Below are 19,748 nucleotides of genomic sequence, written 5' to 3'. Positions count from 1 at the left end.
GGAACCAGAAACTTACAAGCAAAGATGCATTTAAAAAACAAAAAAAAAAAACCAAAAAAACCAAAACACCTCTCTGCCTGGATTCAATTTGATCAATCAAAAGAGAAAAGGGCAAGATGTGTTGAGCAGGAAATGATCTCAGGAATTGTCCAACTTGTCACATTAACTTGAATCACGTTCACGACACAGCTCCCGGTGCTATGCACGCTTGCGTAGAAACCACAGATGTTTTTAAAATGGAACGTCCTCCCACATTCTCTGCTGTCCTGGACATCTCCGGTACTATTTCAGATCAATACATGGGCATGCAGGTCCACCAAAGGGAAGCAGTAACATTTCACTTCAAGATTTCTTGCACGGTGTGGTCTCTGATCATACACAAGAACAAGTGAAACTCTCTAGAACAGAGTGCTGGGCCCGGTGCAAACACCGCCTGCCGCGGGGCTCCTGGGGCCATCACGCCCGGCATGTGCCCCAACCCCTCCTGAGCAGGCTACGAAAAAGACTGCCAACTAGTGCTAAACTCCCAAGCAAAGAAGCATTTCCTTTTCTATCCTTTCTAGCACCTTCTCTCACTGAAAGCAAATGAGTAGGCAAAACACTACTGCTTATAGGCAAACACCACTAGCATAAAACCATGCAGGGATAGCGCAAAGAAAGGCATTTATTTAATGAGACACATTTTGGGGGCAACTTAAAATTCACAACCACACCATGAAATTCAATATGCTATAAAAACTTATGGTACACATTTAAATTTTATTTTAAAAAGAAAACCGTACTGATAACACTTAAGGAGACATAAAAATTACAGGAATCTACAATAAGAAAAACGTTACCAGAATTACTCAGTTTGTAATGTCCTTTGGAAGACTATACTTTCAGGGATCATTTCTATAGTTTGTAATGTCCTTTGGTTTTCACTATGAGGTTTTTCTGAAGTAAGCCTAAAACAGGGACTGTATCTTAGGCTTTACTAACATTCTTTGATTTCAATTCAGTTACCAAATAATCCTTTCAGTCCCCATTACCCTTTCCCTGACACCCCCACCCCAGCCAAAAAAAGTTAGCCTCTTAAATGTTCTTTTCTTTACAGATAAAGTTAAGGCTACTGACATTTCTATACCTCCAGGGATGAGGACTCGCCTTTTTTTTTTTTTTTTGCAGATTGTATTTTTAAGTAATCTCTACATCCAACGTGGGGCTCAAACCCACAACTCCAAGATCAAGAGTCGCACACTCTACCAACTGGGCCAGCCAGGTGCCCGGGACTCACTCTCTTTGGTCCACGTAGGTCTGTATGGATATCCCCACAATGCAATGATGGGACTGTTGCAGCCCCCAAGTCCCCAAAGTTTCTGACAGACACACAGCTGCTGACACCGTGCGCCCAGAGGAAGGAGTGAATGGATGTGAAAAGTGGACATTGGGGGGCGCCTGGGCACCTCAGTCCGTTATGCATCTACCTTCAGCTCAGGTCACGATGGGATTGAGCCTGGCATCAGGCTCCCTGCTCAGTAGGGAGTCTGCTTATCTCTCTCTCTCTCCTTCTCTCTCCCTCTGTCTCTCCCCCTGCTCGTGCTCTTTCTCTTTCTCAAATTAAAAAAAAAAAAAATCTAAAAAATCGTGGATGTTGGGCCAGCGAGGAAGTGGACTCTAACCTCCTGCTCCCCCTGCTCTAGAGGTTATGGCTTCTCACCTCCCCACTCACCAGGCACTAAACTGCCTCCAAAGTCCATCCAGTAGCTTCTGAGTCTTCACGTGAGGGGAGGGGACTCGGGGGTCAGTTTCTGAGCAGAGCCTCCCACAGCAGCAGGCCCAGGAGGTCTGTCCCTGCAGGGATCAAATCTACAGCCTCATTCACACTCAGGCAAAAGACACGGGGTCTAGACCCTGAAAGGTCTTCCTCCAGAGGAAACACAACTCCCTGGCAAGGAAAGAAGAAACCAGCTGAGATACTCGAAGATCCACGAATGCCTTCAACAGAGCGATGCTAGGAGACCCACAGCAACTTCTTCTGCTCCCGGGCAGGCTATCAACAGATCAGCTCCTAAGAGCATACGCCTTCTCTGCTCAGAGGTAATAAGAGGTAGGGCTGAAGCCACAGGCAACATTTTCCATGCTGCTCTATCAAACTTCCCTGAGGGGCGCCTGGGGGGCTCAGTCGGTTAAGCGTCTGCCTTTCGCTCAGGTCATGATCCCGGAGTCCTGGGATGGAGCCCTGCATGGGGCTCCCTGCTCGTCAGGAGTCTGCTTCTCTGTCTTATTCTGTGTGCACACTCACCTCTCTCTCCCTAAAATAAATAAATCTTTAAAAAAAATAAAAAAATACAACTTCTCCGAACTATCCAAAAATAGCAGAAGGTACTTAGGGGCAGGGTCTACCACTGCTCCCCTACTCTTCATTCCCCTTTCTTCCTTTTGACACCATGCCTCCCCAGGTCTTAGCAGGGCACCTGGCCACCCAGTTAGAGACCGGATTACCCAGACTCACTTGCATACACAGGTGTGGCCGTGTGGTCAAGTTCTTGCGCATGGTTTCTGAGCAGAAGCAAAATGTTCAAACTCGCCATCTCACCATTAAAAACAACGAGGAGCATATTCCTCTTTCTTCCCACTGGCTGGGGAAAGGCGACAACTGCTTAGTCAGGTTTGACCCCAGAAAGGAGACAGCGTGATGATCAGAGAGCCACCCAGCCAAACCCGGTTGGAAACCTCTGGACCATCTCGGAGAGAAGCAAACCTAAGCCTTACGTGGACTCTGGTATTTTGTGTCTCTCTCTCTGTGACAACCTCTAGGTCTGAGCTAAACCCGTACGCTCTTCCAATCTACAAAGTGGCGTTCCTACAATCACACATAACTCAGAGATCCTCCATTAAGTTTTTCTCAATCTAGGAAAGTATTCTGTGAACATCAGCTGCCACCTGGAGATGACATTTTCCTAGGAAGAAGGCAAGAGGAAGTGGGTTCTGATGGTCCCGCTCCCAGCTTCCAAGCAGAGTTCACTGGGTCAATGACCAGTTCTAGCCCCTCTACTCCCAGAGGGGTGTTGGCCTGCGGTCAGCCTGAGGGCCTCAACTTTTGCAGGGAGACACAGAGATACCCAGCTATCAAAAGCCAGACCTCCAAGCCTGTAACCCTATGACAAAACAGAAGAGCACCTTTTATTTTATAAGATGTTATTTATTTATATGACAGAGAGAGAGACAGCCAGCAAGACAGGGAAGACAAGCAGGGGGAGTGGGAGAGGAAGAAGCAGGCTCCCAGAGGAGGAGCCCGATGCGGGGCTCGATCCCAGGACTCTGGGATCACGCCCTGAGCTGAAGGCAGACGCTTAACAAGTAAGCCACCCGGGCGCCCCAGAAGAGCACCTTCCACGTGCTGCAGGGTCTGCTACATCCCTGGCAGAACCAGCAACAGCTATAACCACAGCAGCCTCCAAACCAAAAGAAAGAGCACAGCAGCAACCCCCAGTGATGTTTACTGAGCACACACTGTGACGGGCACACTCAGTCAGGGGCCTCACATGCATAATGGGCTTTCAAAATCATTTTACTTAGAAATAATTCCAGACTTACATAAAAGTTGCAAAAAAAAATCATACGGAGAGTTTCTGTACACCCTTTACCCAGCTTCCCGTAAGGTGAATGCCTTCCATAAACGTTGTGCAACTGTCAAAACCAAGACATTCACAGTGACACAATACTATTATACCTGAATCGACAGACTCTGTGTCATATTTCACCCATTTTCCCCATTAATTTCTTTTTTTTCCTGGTCCGGGATCCAATCCATGATCCCACACTACATTTAGCTATCATGTCTTCTTCATCTGTTCTAATCCAGGATACTTTTGACAAGTCCAAGCCAGTTAAGTTTCAAAATGTCCCCCTTGTTTTTGAATGATTAAATTGAGGTTATATGCATTTGGGGCAAGAAGACCACAGCGTGATGTTGTGCTTTCTCGATGTATCCTAATTGCTGGGGGGGGGGGGGGGCACATGATGTCATTATGTCTTATTATCACTGGTGATATTAACCTTGATCACTTGGTTGTGGGGGCAACTGCTGAATTTCTCTACCATAAAGGACTATTTTCTCTGTCATTAATAAGTGTCTTGTGGGGAGATACCGTGAGATTATGCAAATATCCTGTTTCTCATCATACTTCACTCACTAATTTAGTATCCATGGATGGTTCTTGCCTACAACAGTTATTACTATGGCTTTATCCAGTGGGCAATCTTTTATTTCTCTCATTCCTTCTACATTTATTCATTGGAATTCCACTCTAAGGAAGAATAGTTTCTTCTCCCATTTATTTGTTTATTCAATTTATTTATATCAGCCTGAATCATGGTTATTTATTTTATTCTAAGGGCTATAATCCAATACTATCCCATAATGGGTTTTTAATCCTGTTCATAATTCTGATATTATCTCCATTTTACAGAATAAGAAAATGAGACAGGAAGAAGCTAAAAACCCTGCCTAAGACTACCCAGCAACCCTGGAGATGGGAAGCCAGTCTGACTGACTGCCCAGTTCAAGTTCTTAATTAGCAAATGATCCAGCCTTTAGGGTAAACAAAGTGATGTCATCTCTATTAGCAAAAAAGCAGAAGGCGATCTACCAACGAGTAAGCACATATGAGAACAGAAGAAGGAAAAAAATATCTGAAACTCTTCATCTCAACGAGCAGAATTACTTACTCCCAAATTCCACGTACCATCTTCCCAGCCAAGCGCCCCATCCCCAGGGTGGACACACAGAGGCTTCGTGGGGATTCAGGGCGCTTCTACCAACACTGCCAACAGCAATAAACAGCAACATTAGGGATCTCAATGAAGCTTCAAAAATTAAGCTGTTTCAGAGGTTATTTAACTTTAATAAGACTTCACTTCCCCAGCTACTAAACCTGCTTTGGTCTGCAATTTATCTGGGGTTGTTACAGTGACCAAGGTTCTTACTCTGTGTCCGCTCCCATGGGAATGACACCGATTTCAATTCAAACAAGCAACATGGCTCCCCAGGAAGCGAATTAGCACCTGATGGCTCTTACGTTCTCACTAGGACACCTAACTTTCCTCTGGTTTTCCACATCGCTGACAAAATTCATGATGACGATGGTGATGATTTCATCTCAATGGTGTTCAGGCTCTGCTGTATCATTCTCGGCTTTAAGACGGTATCTTCTGCTCACACTTTAGGTGAATCAGCATGGATTCCGATTTTCTTTAAAAATGAACTATGTGGGGCACCTGGGTAGCTCAGACGGTTAAGCATCTGACTCTTGGTTTCGGCTCAGGGCAAGAGATCAGGCCCTGTGTCAGGCTCTGTGCTCAGCAGGAGTCTGCTGAAAGGTTCTCTCTCCCTATGCCCCTCCCCCTGCTTACTCGTGCTCTCTCTCTCTCTCAAATGAATAAATAAAATCTTTTTTTAAAAATGAACTTTGCAAATGATTTCCTGCAAGAGATTTCAGGCTCCTCCATTAGGATGGACCCTTAAAACAAATGCATACTCTGCCGAGACATGAATGTATGCTGACCCCTGTCTGGGACTTTGAGGCACCCTCCCCTCACACGAGGGCCTGCGCTAGCAGAGAAGGGCGATGCAAGCAAACCCAGGCTTGTCTCCCGACTCTGCTCTCTGGTCCACTCATCTGCAGAGCGTCCTTCCAGGAGCTCTTGGTGCTGAAGAGACGGCTGGTTACGAGCTGAAGGAAAACCGGTCATCAGGACGAGATGCTGCCTTCTATTTCTCATGCTCCCCCGGCCCCCGGGATTTCAGTCCCACTGGCAATCTGAATGGGTTCTCCCCACCATGCACACCCAGCTATCACAGTGGGCCTTCCTGCTCTTACGGGCCAGACAGAAAGAGCACCAGTCCACGTTAGATAGCAAGGTGGGCTGAAACAGCAAATACAAAGCAAAGCCTGGCCGTAGACCCTGAACGCTCTGCCACGACCCACACTGCCATTGTACCACCCCCGACACCCTCCAGCAGCAATGTCATACTGCCTCGGACATGCAGATGAAGGACAGGAGAGCCCGCTGCCCGTGATCCCTCACCCTCTCTGGGGCGCCTGGCAGAAGTCCTCACTTCCACACCTCCACCAGGCTCTGCCAGGTTAACTGGTTAACTGGTTAATGGTTCCAATTCACCATTTTCCTCCCTGACCAAAAAGTGTCCACAGAAAGCCACCCCCCCCCCGCAAAAACAAAATCTCTTCCTGAAAACTGAACTCAAGTGCACGAATGGAAGAAATTCTGGGTGACTAGTCTTCATTCATGTTTCTCGACTTGATTGACTAAGCGGAGAGTCAAACCAAAAATTGCAGGGGTCATTCATTCTTTCAGTAAATCTTCACTGGGCATCTGCTATGTGCCAGAGTGACACGACCACAGAAAGTCCACAAAGCTTTCCATTCCCGTGTAGGACAAGCAATGAGCAAATATATACGTAATGTCATGTCAGATAATAATAAAGTAATAAGCACTATTTAAAAAATAAAGACAAGGGGATAGAGAGTGATGGGTGGGGGCGGGGGTCTACCTTATAAAGAGTGGTCTGGAAAGGCCTCTCTGAGAAGGAAGCATTTGGGCAGAGGCCTGGGGAAAGTGAGGGGGTTGGGGATAGCAGTATGGGGGAAAAGGGAGGCCAAAGGCCCTAAACTGGGAGTCTCATGGCCTGTGCAGGGGACAGCAGGTGGCCAGAGGGCTGGAACTCAGGAAATGAGGGGAGCGTAGAAGAGGTCTGAGAAGAGTCGGTGACCTGGTCATACAGAGCCTACGGGCCATGGATAAGACTTAGGGTTTATTGGATAAGACTTGGATAAGACTTGGGGTTTACTGTAGGTACAATGGAAATCCATCAGAGCTTTTTAACAGTTACGTGATCTGACATGGCTATGAAAAGATTCCCTCTGGCTGCGATGTGGGAAATACAGCGTGGGAGCCAATGGCAGAAGCAGGGGGAGTTCAAAAGCAAGTGACAGTGTTTGGGAAGAGAGCACTAGTGGTGGAGGTGGGGAGACAGGCGTTGGCTGAATTTAGAACCAAACGCCTTGAGGAAAGAAAGTGGCACCCAGGACTGAGGAAGAAATAAGAAATTTTTTCAAGAATTGGAAAGTATCTAAGAACTAGAATACAGATGCTGGGCCACGATATGATACTGCATTAATAACCTCATCTTTTTGTATAGAGACCACCACACAGGCATATGCGAAGTGAAACAAATCAGACAGAAAAAGACAAATACCATGTGATCTCACTTACGTGTGGGTTCTTAAGCAAAAAAATACAAGCTCATAGATACAGAGAACAGACTGGCGGTTGCAAGGGTGGGGAGGGTGAAGGAGATCACAAGTCACACACTTTCAGGGATGCCTGAGTGGCTCAGTCGGTTAAGCGCCTGCCTTCAGCTCAGGTCATGATCCCAGGGTCCTGGGATCGAGCCCCACATCGGGCTCCTTGCTTGGCAGAGAGCCTCATTTTCTCCCTCTCCTCTGCCTGCCGCTCCCCCTGCTTGTGCTCTCTCTCTCTCTCTGTCAAATAAATAAATAAAATCTTTAAACTAAAAAAAAAAAAAAAAAAAGCCACACACTTTCAGTGATAAAATAATTAAGTCCTGGGCATGTAACGTACAGCATGGTGATTCCAGTTAATGATACTACACGGCATATTTGAAAGTTGCTAAGAGAGTAGATCTTCCAAGTTTTCATCACAAGAAAAAAAAATTTCTAACTACGTATGCTGACAGATGTTAACTAGACCTATCATGGTGATCATTTCACAATATGTACAAATATCAAATCATTACATTGTACACCCAAAACTAGTATGTCAATTATACCTCAGTTTAAAAAAAAAAAGACCACCACAGAGGACAGAGGGAGTTACGTGGCACAAAGAAGGTGCCACCGTCCACTTTTCCACCTTGATTTTGTTAACTGAGCAACAAGCTACAAGGGCCCTGAGTCTCATCCAGGATGCGTCACCTGGAACCAGATGGGGGGCTAGAGGGAAAAAGAGCCAGGATTCTGCACTCATCCTGCAAGACTAAAATCATTCCCATTTTATTCCTGCCAGCCCAGCAGCTTTAACAGGAGACTGGAGCAGGGAGGGGCAGGGAGAAGAGGCAAAGGCAGACATTTCAGCAGCTGGCCCAGACAGAAGAGAGACACAGAAGCTGCCCGGGCCTGGAGTAACACACGGAGAGCTGGTGGCCAGGGACGCTCACAGCGACGCCAAGATCTTGTCAGGTGTCACGTGTGCAGAGTGCGGTCCTGGAATGTAGCCAGTTGCCTTAGCAACAGTATCTCTATCCACGGTGATAAATTACCCTGCTCTTTAACAAATTCAGTTCATTTCTTCAACAATCAGTGTCCTGGAAATAATAGGAGAACAAGCAAAACCAACCAGCAGACCGAGAGGGCAAATCACTCACTGGGTTGGCACTGAAGTCCCTTTGGCGGGAGAAAATGCTAGAGACTGAGGCTGGGGAAAGGGGCTGTGGTTCAGAAGAGCTAGAGTATCCAAAATTTCAAATCAAATTTGGAAAAAAAAAAAAAAAAAGGAAAGCTAATAAAAAGACACTTAAAAATGCTAAATCCCTTCGTGACCATCCTAAATAAATTCACATTATTCTCTATCCCTCTCCTTGCTTTACTTCATAGAACTCGACACTTATCAATTATTTGATTTTTTGTTCTTGTCTGTTCCACTATACTTTGAGCTTCTTGACAGCTTTGTCTCTGTTTCACATTCCATTTTATCCCCAGAACTAGAAACCTGCCTGGAACATTGCAGCCCTGCAGTAATATTTATCAAATGAACAAATCAGTATCTCTTCCAGATTTCTAAAAACTCTTAATAAAGTAATATATATCTTATCTATACATTATATAATACATATTATATATACATACATTTTATATAGATATATTTCCTAAGGGGGAAACTAGAGGTACTTTCAGAAAATTAAGCCTAAGGCAAGAATCATCACAGTACTTCTATTTAAAATTATTTTGGACACCTCAGTCAACACAATTATTAAAAGAAACTTGGTAAAAATAAAGAGGAGGTAAAAGATTGCTATTTGCAACAGGTAAGTCTGTATACCTGTCCAACCCAAGAAAATCCATGAAGAAACTACCACAAATAATAACAATGTATTTATATTTCTGGGAATAAATTCAATGCACCAAAAAGAATAGCCTCCCTTTTTATAAGTCACCCAATCAAGGCACCCAATCAGGTAGAAAATATTACAGAAAAAAATCCCATTTGCAATAATAGTAAAAGCGATAAAATACTTAGCAATTAAAAGAAACATGCAAGATCCATATGCTTTAAAATGCTCCAGATGGACAAAAAAGAACACGGATGTGAGCTGAAAAATGGACAAACCACTTCTCTCGTCTTGAAAACAATAGCATTCAAATGTCAATTCTTTCCTTTTTTTAATATTTATTTTTAAGTAAGCTCTACACCCCATGTGGGGCTTGAACTCACAACCCCAAGATCAAGAGTCGCATGCTCTACCAACTGAACCAGCCAGGCACCCCCTCAAATGTCAATTCTTAAATAACGCATAAATTTGACACAATCCTAATAAGAAAGGTGATAGGGTGGTGGGAGCCAAGAGGTTTTTAAGACCCAGACATCTGCCTCTAAAGTTCTTATGGAAAACAACCATCCAGGATTAGCTGAAATGAAGTGGGACTAAGGTCAATCAGGCTATACGGGCCTTACCAGATACTAACACATGCTAAAGCAACAATACATAAAATATCATAGTTCTCACACATGAGTAGGCTGACAAATCAATGAAAAAAGAAAAGAGAGAGAGAGAAAGACCAGAGATCCACACAAGTAGTTAATTTAGTATGCAATTACATGGCATTGCCACATCAGTAGGGGAAAGACGGGCTATTCGATAAACGGTGTTGAAAAATGAATAGGCACAAATCAGAAAATGCAGATGGATGCTGCTCTCACTCCTTACACCAAATAAATTCCAGCACAAAAATTCAAATATAAAAATAAAGCATAAATATAACTTTTAAGATTTATTTTAGAGCAAGCACAAGTGGGAGGGAGGAAAAGTATCCCAGGCAGACCCCGTCCAGAGCACAGAACCTTACACAAGCGCTCGATCCCACGACCCTGACACCATGACCCGAGCTGAAACCAAGAGTCGGACACTTAACTGACTGTACCACCCAGGTGCCTCAGCATAAACATAATTTTTTTAAATATTAAAATGTAAAGGTAAAACAGTAATAGAAATGTTCTAAAACTGGACTATGGCCATACTGCAGAACTATATAAATTTACTCGACTTCACTGAACTGTAAACTTAAAAAGAGTGAATTTTATGGTATGAAATAGATCTCAATAAGCCTATTTAAAAATGAAACCATAGTATTTTGAAAGCATAGCTATTTTTTTAATAATCCTAGAGTAGAAAAGAACATTTCTAATTACGACACAGAGCTCAAAATCTCTAAAGATTGGTAATCTGACTACATAAAACTCAAAAATTTCAACAAAGAATAAACACACTAAATAATTCAAATGCCAGCTGACAAATTACAAAAGGCAAATCTCCTTAATATATAAACAGTTCCTAGAAATCAATAAGGAACACATACTAAACAAAAATGGGCAAAAAACATGAACAGTTTTCAGAAAAGGAAATACAACTGCTCTTACAGACATTAAATGATGTTCCACCTCGCTTAAAATAAGAGAAATTAAAATTATGAGATACCATTTTCCCCCTGGCGAACTAGCAAATGCAAAAAAGCTTGATAACATAGCAAGTCCACAAGGGTGTAAAAGAAACTGTCATTCCCAAACATCACTGGGGGTGGTATAAATGGTCCTATCAAGCAATTCTCCATCCATGATCCACTCTTAAGGATCTACTTTTACTTTTATTAAACAGTGCACAGACATAGATTTTTCCCTTCAGCATTATCTGTAAGAGCAAAAAAATTAGAAACACCCTACACTGTTCATCAAGAGTGCCGAGAGCTGAGATGCCAGGTGACAAGGAGATCAATCAGGACAACAAGCCAAACTGAAAGTAACAATTCAGCTTTTATCTACTTACTTTGATAGTATAAGCATGAGGCAAAACAGGAAAAGGGAGCGTTTTCCCCTACAGAACAGCATAAGGTGAGGGTCTGACGCATCAATGTAGATGGTGGAGGAAGTGACCCTCTCACAGCTGGGGGAGGGGGAGGAGAAGGCAAAGAGTGGAAAAGGACTGAGGATTGAGTCTGAGTACAGAAGAGTGTCCTTTAGTCCCCCTCCCTCAAAATCAGATCTCCACAGAAGTGCCTGGGAAGGAGGGCCTTGGCCAGGGCCCTTCCAGAAGGCAGTCTCCTAAGAAGGTACCAGGGCCAGCAATGTGGACACAGGTCAGCGCATGGCTGGTCCCTGGTCCTTAACAGCAACTCCCTCTAGACTGTGTTTCCAGGCTGGTGTGGGAGGGCAGCTTTACCCCCATGGGGCCTGCCAGGGAAAGCCTATCTAATGACCTGTGGTCAGGTCTGAAAGATCACACACATTATTTTGGACTAGAGCAGATTCCTCCAAGAGAGGAATCTTGAAGTATGTCGTGGTTTATCCATACAAAAGAGTACTCTGTAGACATTGAAAAGAACAAGTTCTTGTATATGTGGACACAAAGCCATTTCCAAGTAGAAGAAAGCAAGGTTCTTAACAGGATATAATAAGTACTTACCAATGTGTATAATACACTACAGTTAGTGTTTTTTTAAAACAAGACTTTTTTCAAAAGATAATATATATAAGTACATATAAATATGTGCCAACACATGTTTAGAAAAGACAAAAAGCTAGTAACAGTAGTCGCGTCTGGTCACAGTACGAACCTAGGAGAGAGGAGTCAGAAAGACCTTTACCAACATATGGCCAACAGCCATCTCTATAGACAGACATGTACCTTCTAAATCTCATCTTGTGTGTACTTACTAACAATTCAAAACTCTGATTTGTTTAAAGAAATAGAGTTAACAGGGAAGTTACTGCTGAATAACAGTAAAGAAACAGCAAATCTCAAGTGGCCATGTTCTTACCACACACACAACTCAATACCCAGCTAACCTCCCCCACAGAAGGGGCTGGAAGGCACCTTTCCCCCATTCCAAATTCTGGTTCTTGAATTACCTCCATCAACAGACTCCGAGCACAGAGTTTAATACAACTGTCACATCTCCCAAGTCGGTCTATAAATCCTTCTAGAATCTCAAATGAGAGGCACCGTGTAATTATGAAGTATTACTGCTGTGATTTATGTGCCCAAATGTTAGTAAATTCTAAATAACATGGCTTACTGTGCTAATTTCTCTGCCAGTGAGAAATCCTTGCCTCACCTTCTCATTTCCTGAGTGTTAACCTGATAGATGTTTATTCTGGAAGTATGCTGGATCAGTCACACAACAGGAATGAAAGAAAGAAAGAAAAAGAAAAGAAAGATTTCCCCAATAGTAGCATGTCAGGACAATTATTTTTATGTTAGAGACAAAAATTTATGCTAAAATGATGGAAGTTGTATTTTTGTTCGGCCAAAATATAGGGCAGAAGATTTTTATTTACTTTTATGATTCTTATTTCATCCCTACCGGACAACTAGTGTAAATCACATGCTTTACATTGGAATCGCTCCTATATAAGGAATAAGGAATATATTACATAAAGAATTTCTCTGAAAATAAAAATACAGAAATGTTTCTTCACAGACTTATTTTAGAACTATATTCTTGCATTGGGAGAGTAATCAGCAAAGAATGCAAGTAAATGGAGGGAAGAATAATCAGAAAGAAATCCTATCCTGTCCTTTTCACTGTGACATCAAGTTCAGCCAGTGACCCAGCCCGGTGCCCTCTTTTATAAGTGGGGCAAAGGTCATCGCAGATGCAGGAACTCCAGTATGATGAGGTCATACTGGACTCGGTGGGCCCTAAGTCCAGTAATGGTGGCCTCATAAAAGGAGGGACAGAGGCACAGACACATTGGGAGAAGGTCATATGATGAAGGAGTCAGATACAGGTGGGATGCATCTCTAAGCCCAGGACTGCCAGCTGTCACCAAAGATGGAGACAAGCACGGAACACATCCTCCCTCAAAGCTCCAGAAGGAGCCAGTCTTGCCAATACCCTGCTTTCAAATTCCTAGCCTCCAGACTGTGAGACAATAAATTCAAGTTGTTTAAGTCACACAGCATGTGGCACTTTTTGTGGTAGCCCTCGGAAATCGGTAAGAATCCAGATCCTGGAAGCAAAGGACCAAGTGACAGATCTGGGGCTATTGTATCTCTCCTAATATACATGAGACACAAATGGCTGACTTGGTAGATTAAAGATGGCCACAATTTTTTGCCACTACTCCTGTTAATGGGTGGGATCTCTGTCCCCACCCCCTATATCTGAGCAGGTTCTGTGACCAAAAATATGGCAGGAGTGACAAAGCGCCCATTTCCAGGCCCAGGTTTAAAAAAAAAAAAAAAAAAAAACAGAAAAAAACCCAGCAACTTCTACTTCCTGTCTTCAGAACACTTGATCTGGGGGTCCTGAGCTACCACGGAAGAAGTCTGAAGCCACCATGCTAGAGAGCCCATGTGGAGAGACCCCAAGACTCATGAAGACAGTAAGGTGCCATGGCTACCCCGGATGTTTCTGCCCCCCAAGAATGGCACCCGAGGCCTCAGAGACAAGTCATTCACACCCTGACCAAGTTGCCCATCCCTCAGCAAAATAAGGATTGCAGTTTTGAGCTATCAAGTTTGGGGATGTTTTGTTACACAACAATAAATATTCAGGGCTATTTATGATGCTTAGTCTCTAATATTAAAGTAGAAGCAAAAGATGTTACACCTTAAAAATGAACTAGAGAGGGGCACCTGGGTGACTCAGCCAGTCAAGTGTCCGACTCTTTAGATTTTGACTCTGGCCATGATCTCAGGGTCATCAGATGGAGCCCCACGTCCTACTCCATGCTCAGTGGGGAGTTGGCCTCTCTCCCTCTCCCTCCCTCTCTGTCCCTCCCCACCCTGTTCTCTCTCTCTCTTTCTCTCTCTCAAATAAACAAATTCTTTTAAAACTTGAATTAGAGAAAATTTAGGGGTTCAAAGTCCCAGTTATAAAATGAGTAAGTCATAGGGATGTAATGTCCAGCATGGCGATGACAGTTAATAAAGTGTATTGCACATCTGAATGCAAGTAAGAGAGTGCATCTTGAAAGTTCTCGTCACAAGAAAAAAAAATGTTACTATGTATGGTGACAGATGTTAACTGAACTTCTAGGGTGATCATTTTGCAATATATACAAATACCAAATCATTCTATTGCACACCTGAAACTAGTGTGATGTCAATTGTACTTCAATAAATGAAAGTTTTTCCATGGGGCACCCAGGTGGTTCAGTGGGTTAAGCGTCTGCCTTCAGCTCAGGTGATGATCCCAGGGTCCTGGGATGGAGCCCTACGCTCTCCCTCTCCCCCTCTGCCCACTTGTGCTCTCTCTGTCAAATAAATAAATAAAATATTTAATAAATAAATAAATGTTTTTCCAATAAAAATTTTCAAAAAATAAAAACAAAAGGCTTGGGAAGACACAAACAATGGTATGTTTTTGTTTTTGTTTTGTTCTTTAAAGTAAGCTCTATGCCCAAAGTGGGGCTTAAACTCACAACCCTCGAGATGGACAGTCACATGCTCTACTGACTAAGCCCCATGACGTGTGGTTTTTGATAAGGCTGGAATCACACATCCTGAAAGTTGAAAGGAATTTAGGGCCCTCCAGGGCTATTCAGTCTTCAAGCCTCTCCTGGGTCCAGGGCAAAGCTCTCTCTCAGCCTTCCTGAAGAAGCTTCATCCAAATTATTACGCAAGATAGCATCTACTTGCTATCTCTGAGCAAGTCCATGCCTCCCTACCTCTTACAGGTTGGGTAATAATGCTTTATATTTGTTGGTATTACACTTACAAAGCGCTTCCACATATATTAACATTTAACCCCGCCCATTATTCACAGAGGAAGAAACTGGCGCTCTCAGATTCCAGCCTCTGCCAAGCAGCAGAGCTCCTTATCTATCACAGGGCTACATGCTGTTAATGGGACTTTGTATTGGGAGAGCAAACCCTGAAAAGTAGGGGGAAAGATACTAAGAGGTAATCATCTGAGGGATTCTGAAGGCACTCCTTTTCCTCTACTAAGACCCAAATTCTACCAGTTCTGGCCATTCAGTACCCGGAATATGCTATGACCTTCTAGAAGAATGCAAGAGTTATCAACTCAAATTAAAGTATGTCATATGGAAATTATTGAAGAAGTGGTAAGTATAGCAGATTGGTTAATAGTTTGCTATACTAATTCATGGGACAGTTTTTAAGGTATTGTGACGTTCGGAGCACTGCTATAGGTCCTATGAGGGATAAAATACAGAATAATAAATAATCCCTTCTCCAAAGATCTTACAATGTAGTAGGAGATCCTGCAGGGGGGAGAGAGGAAGATTCTGGAAACAGAGTAGCTATGGGAAGCAAAGAACAGTGATATAAATCAATAACCCTTCACAGAAGCTGGATTTGATATCCACTTGGAGATGTTTATTTGGTTGCATTAGGTACAGGGATGGGTAAGTTGAATATGAAGCAGCTTCTCAGAGGATAGATGAGCTGTTTAGTGGCATGTCCTATAGCTAAGACGTTCAGTGGATAATATATAACTGCTTCATGCAGATGACATATGAATTTTTCAAAATAGATAAGATGTCCCTAAGGCTGTGTTTAAAAGGAAAAAGGACATAAGGCGCTGATAAAAGAAACTAAAAAAGACACAAATAAATGGAAAGATATTCTATGCACATGATTGGAGAAAAAAGTATTGTTGAGATGTCCCTACTACCCAGACAATCTACAAATTCAATGCAATCTCTTTCAAGACTTCGAGGGCATTTTTCACAGAAATAGACCAAACAGTTCCAAAATTTCTATGGGATCACAAAAGACCTCATTTAGCCAAAGTGACCTTGAGAAACAAGAACAAAGCTGGAAGCACTGTGCTCCCCGATGTCAAAGTACATTACAAAGCTACAGTAATCAAACTCTTCTGCTATTGGCATAAAAACAGACACATAGGTCAGTGGAAGAGAATACGGAGCCCAGAAATAAACCCACAGCTACATGATCAATTAGTTTACAACAAAGACGCCAAGAATACACATTGGGGAAAGGACAGGCCCTTTAATAAATGGTGCTGGGAAAACTGGACAGCACAGGCAAAAAAAAAAAAGAAAGAAAGAAAGAAAACTTGACCACTATCTTAAACTATACAGAAAAATTAACTCAAAATGTATTAGACTTGAACATAAGATCTGACACCATAAAATTCCTAGAAGAAAAACAAAGGTGCTAATAAGCTCTCTGACATCAGTCTTGACAATGATTTTTTAATCTGACAGCAAAAGCAAAAATAAACTACTGGGACTACATCAAGCTAAAAACCTTCTACACAGCAAAGTTTACCATCAACAACAACAAAAAGGCAACCTATTAAATGGGAGAAAGTAACTGCAAATCATATATCTGATTCGGGGTTAATAGCCAAAATATATAAAGAACTCATACAACTCAATCGTAAAAAAAAAAAAAAATCCAATTAAAAAATAGGCAGAGGATCTGAACAGACATTTTCCCAAAGAAGATATACATATGGACAACAGGTACATGAAAAGATGTTCAACATCACTCATCATCAGGAAAATGCAAATCAAAATCAGTGAGTCATCATCTCACACGTGTTAGAATAATTATTACCAAATAGACAAGTGTATGAGAGAGGATGTGGAGAAAAGGGACCCCTTCTGCACTGTTAGTGAGAAGTGCAGCCACTGTGGAAAACACTATTGAAGTTTCTCGAAAAAATTAGAAATAGAACTACCATATAATCCAGCAATTCCACTTCTGTTTATCCAAAGAAAACAAAAACACTAACTCAAAAAGATATATGCGCCCCCAGGTTCATCGTTATTTACAACAGCCAAGATACAACAACAACTTAAGTGTCCACTGACAAGCGAGTGGATAAAATATATGATGGAATATTATTCGGCCATAAAAGAGAATGAAATCCTGGCATTTGTGACAACACGGCTGGACCCTGAGGGCATTATGTTCAGTGAAATAAGTCAGACAGAGAAAGACAAAGACTATATGATCTCACCCACATGTGGAATCTTTAAAAAACAAAAGAAAACAACAAGCTCATAGATAAACAGATTGGTGGTTGCCAGAGGCAGGGGGTGGGGAGTAGGGGAAATGAGCCAAGGGGGTCCAAGGTACAAACTTCTAGTCATAAAACAAATGAAGTCATGGGATGCATTGTACAGGCTGCTTAACTACGGTTCTATGTTGCATTTCAGGGGCACCTGGCTGGCTCAGTCAGAAGAGCATGTGACTCTTAACCTTGGGGCCATGGGTTCAAGTCCCAGACGGGGTGTAGAGATCAGTTAAACAATGAACTTGAAAAAAATAATAATACTGTATTGCATATTTAAAAGTTGTTGGAAGAGTAGACCTTAAAAGTCTTCATCACAAGAAAAAGAAACATCCCATAAGTATGTATGGTCTCAGCTGTTAACTAGACTTATTGTGGTGATCATTTCAATATATACAAATATATAGATACAAATATCAAATTATGTTGTACACCTGAAACTAATATAATGTTTATGTCAATTATACTTCAATTAAAAAAAGAAGAGCGGTTCAAATAACAGCACATAGAGACCTAGTCCCCTCAACAGCTAGTAGAACTGGATTAACGAGTTTTAAAGGAGCTAATATACAAAAAGTTAAATTGCGAGGTCGTGAAATAGGAAAATTCTGTATTCTGCACAAATACAGAGAACCTAGGCCTCACAGGAGTAGACAGTGAACCATGACGTCAGAGATCGAAGTAAATCTGATTTCAGGAGTATGTTTCAGTTTTGTTAACATGAAACTAACTTTTAAATCAACGTTATTGAGAGAGAGTCTATCTACAATAAAACAAACCCAATTTAAGCACATTTCGGTAATTCTGATAAATTTATCTAGCTGTGTAACCACCACCACAATCAAGATACAGTACATTTCGTCACTCGAAAAATTCCATCCCCCCCACCCCAAACCCTCAAATAAATGAACTAGAGAAAATTCAGATCAAAGCAACAAAAAATGATTATGGTCTTGGCAGGGGGGAAAAGAGGTGGCTAAGGAAGTGGGTAGCTGGGATGCCCAGCTGGCTCAGTCGGAAGAGCATGTGACTCTTGATCTCGGGGTCATGAGTTCAAACCCCACACGGCGTGTGGATGTTACTTAAAAATAAAATCTTTAAAAAAAAGTGCGGTGGGGGGGGGCACCTGGGTGGCTCAGTCAGTCAAGCATCTGCTTTGGCTCAGGTCCTTATCTCAGGGTCCTGGGATCTAACTCCAAGTGCTGGCTCCCTGCTCAGCAGGGAGTCTGCTTCTCCCTCTTCCTGTGCCCCTTCCCCCCACTCATGCGTGCTCTCTCTCTCAAATAAATAAAATTTTTTAAAAAAAGGAATAATTGTTTTAAAAAAGGGGGAGAGGTGGGTAGTTAAGGACACCCCAGTAATTAACCTGCAACTCTGAAATGTGCAAGTACCTAATGGGGGTTGGAGAAGGGAATCACCACAGCGCCATACTTCTACGTCCCCTACTACGAGCTTCTAGGAAAAAAGGTCCTCCACAGAAATCACCAAGAATGAGATCACAAAACACACAAGTTCTGAGGGGGGCTTGAGTACCAAAGGAGAACCTGGCCAACTTCCCTCTTTGTCTACTCACTCAATATGCAAAATGTGTTATTATCTCAAGGCTATAGAGCACTTATAGAAAGGCTTCTTGTATTAAATTGCCACATAAAGTAAAAACAGGCAGAAATCTTTCATGTCACAGAACTACTGTGACATAAAATAATCTGCCACTTAGCTTCCTTTTTGAGTGCAAAGCTTCACAAGTGTCTGAACCATGAATTTTCTGTGAGCCCGAGACACACAGAGAGGCAGAGGTTCCCTCACTATATATATAATCGTGCTCAGCAATATTCTAAATCAGAGGTGGAAAAGTTTGTGAGGTATAAATTCAGTCTCCCCAGAAGCTGAATCCAGGCGTGACTTTCCCAGGGATCCTGGTGGCTTTGGAGCCCAGAGGGTGCAGGTGTATATGAGGAAAAAGCCAGCCCCTGCTGGCCTTACCTCTGGCAAATTCCTATTGCCATTAACTACTGTAGTACTGAATAGTTTCATGGTAGCTTAACCAACCACCTAGACTCTCAAAACCCTAGACAACAGCCAAGACTCCATTCCATTCCCCACATCCGAGACCCAGCACTGGGCCCACAGTGAGCACAAGAACCAAGCCTGGAATGATTGGTGATGGTCAAGCTCCGTTAGCTTTCCAGAAACAAGCTCAGGGGTCTCAGGGGACAGACACATACAGTAAGACGACAAGGGGGTGACAGTCTAGGCTGCTTGCGATGATTAATTCTGTGTGTCCACTTGGCTGGGCCATGGTGCACAGATATTTGGACAAACATAGGTCTGGACGTTTTTATAAGAGAGTCTGTGGTAGACTTTGAGCAAAGCAAACTGTCCTCCATAATGTGAGTAGGCCTCATCAAACCAGCTGATGACCTGAATAGAACAAAA

General features: G+C 42.7%; 1 protein-coding gene and 1 pseudogene across 4 annotated transcripts in view; one reads left to right on the top strand and one right to left on the bottom strand.

The window, feature by feature from the left end:
• Nucleotides 1-19,748, bottom strand: part of OSBPL10 (oxysterol binding protein like 10) — a 291,431-nt gene that overhangs the window by 113,479 nt on the left and 158,204 nt on the right. The gene's annotated exons all lie outside the window — the stretch shown is intronic.
• LOC148108372 (small nucleolar RNA U3) lies at nucleotides 870-972 on the top strand (annotated as a pseudogene).

The sequence above is a fragment of the Ursus americanus genome, chromosome 20, assembly GCF_024610735.1.
Source record: "Ursus americanus isolate L20-20 chromosome 20, mUrsAme1.1.p, whole genome shotgun sequence".
Taxonomy (NCBI): Eukaryota; Metazoa; Chordata; class Mammalia; order Carnivora; family Ursidae; genus Ursus; species Ursus americanus.
This window is presented reverse-complemented; position numbering and strand designations above follow the sequence as displayed.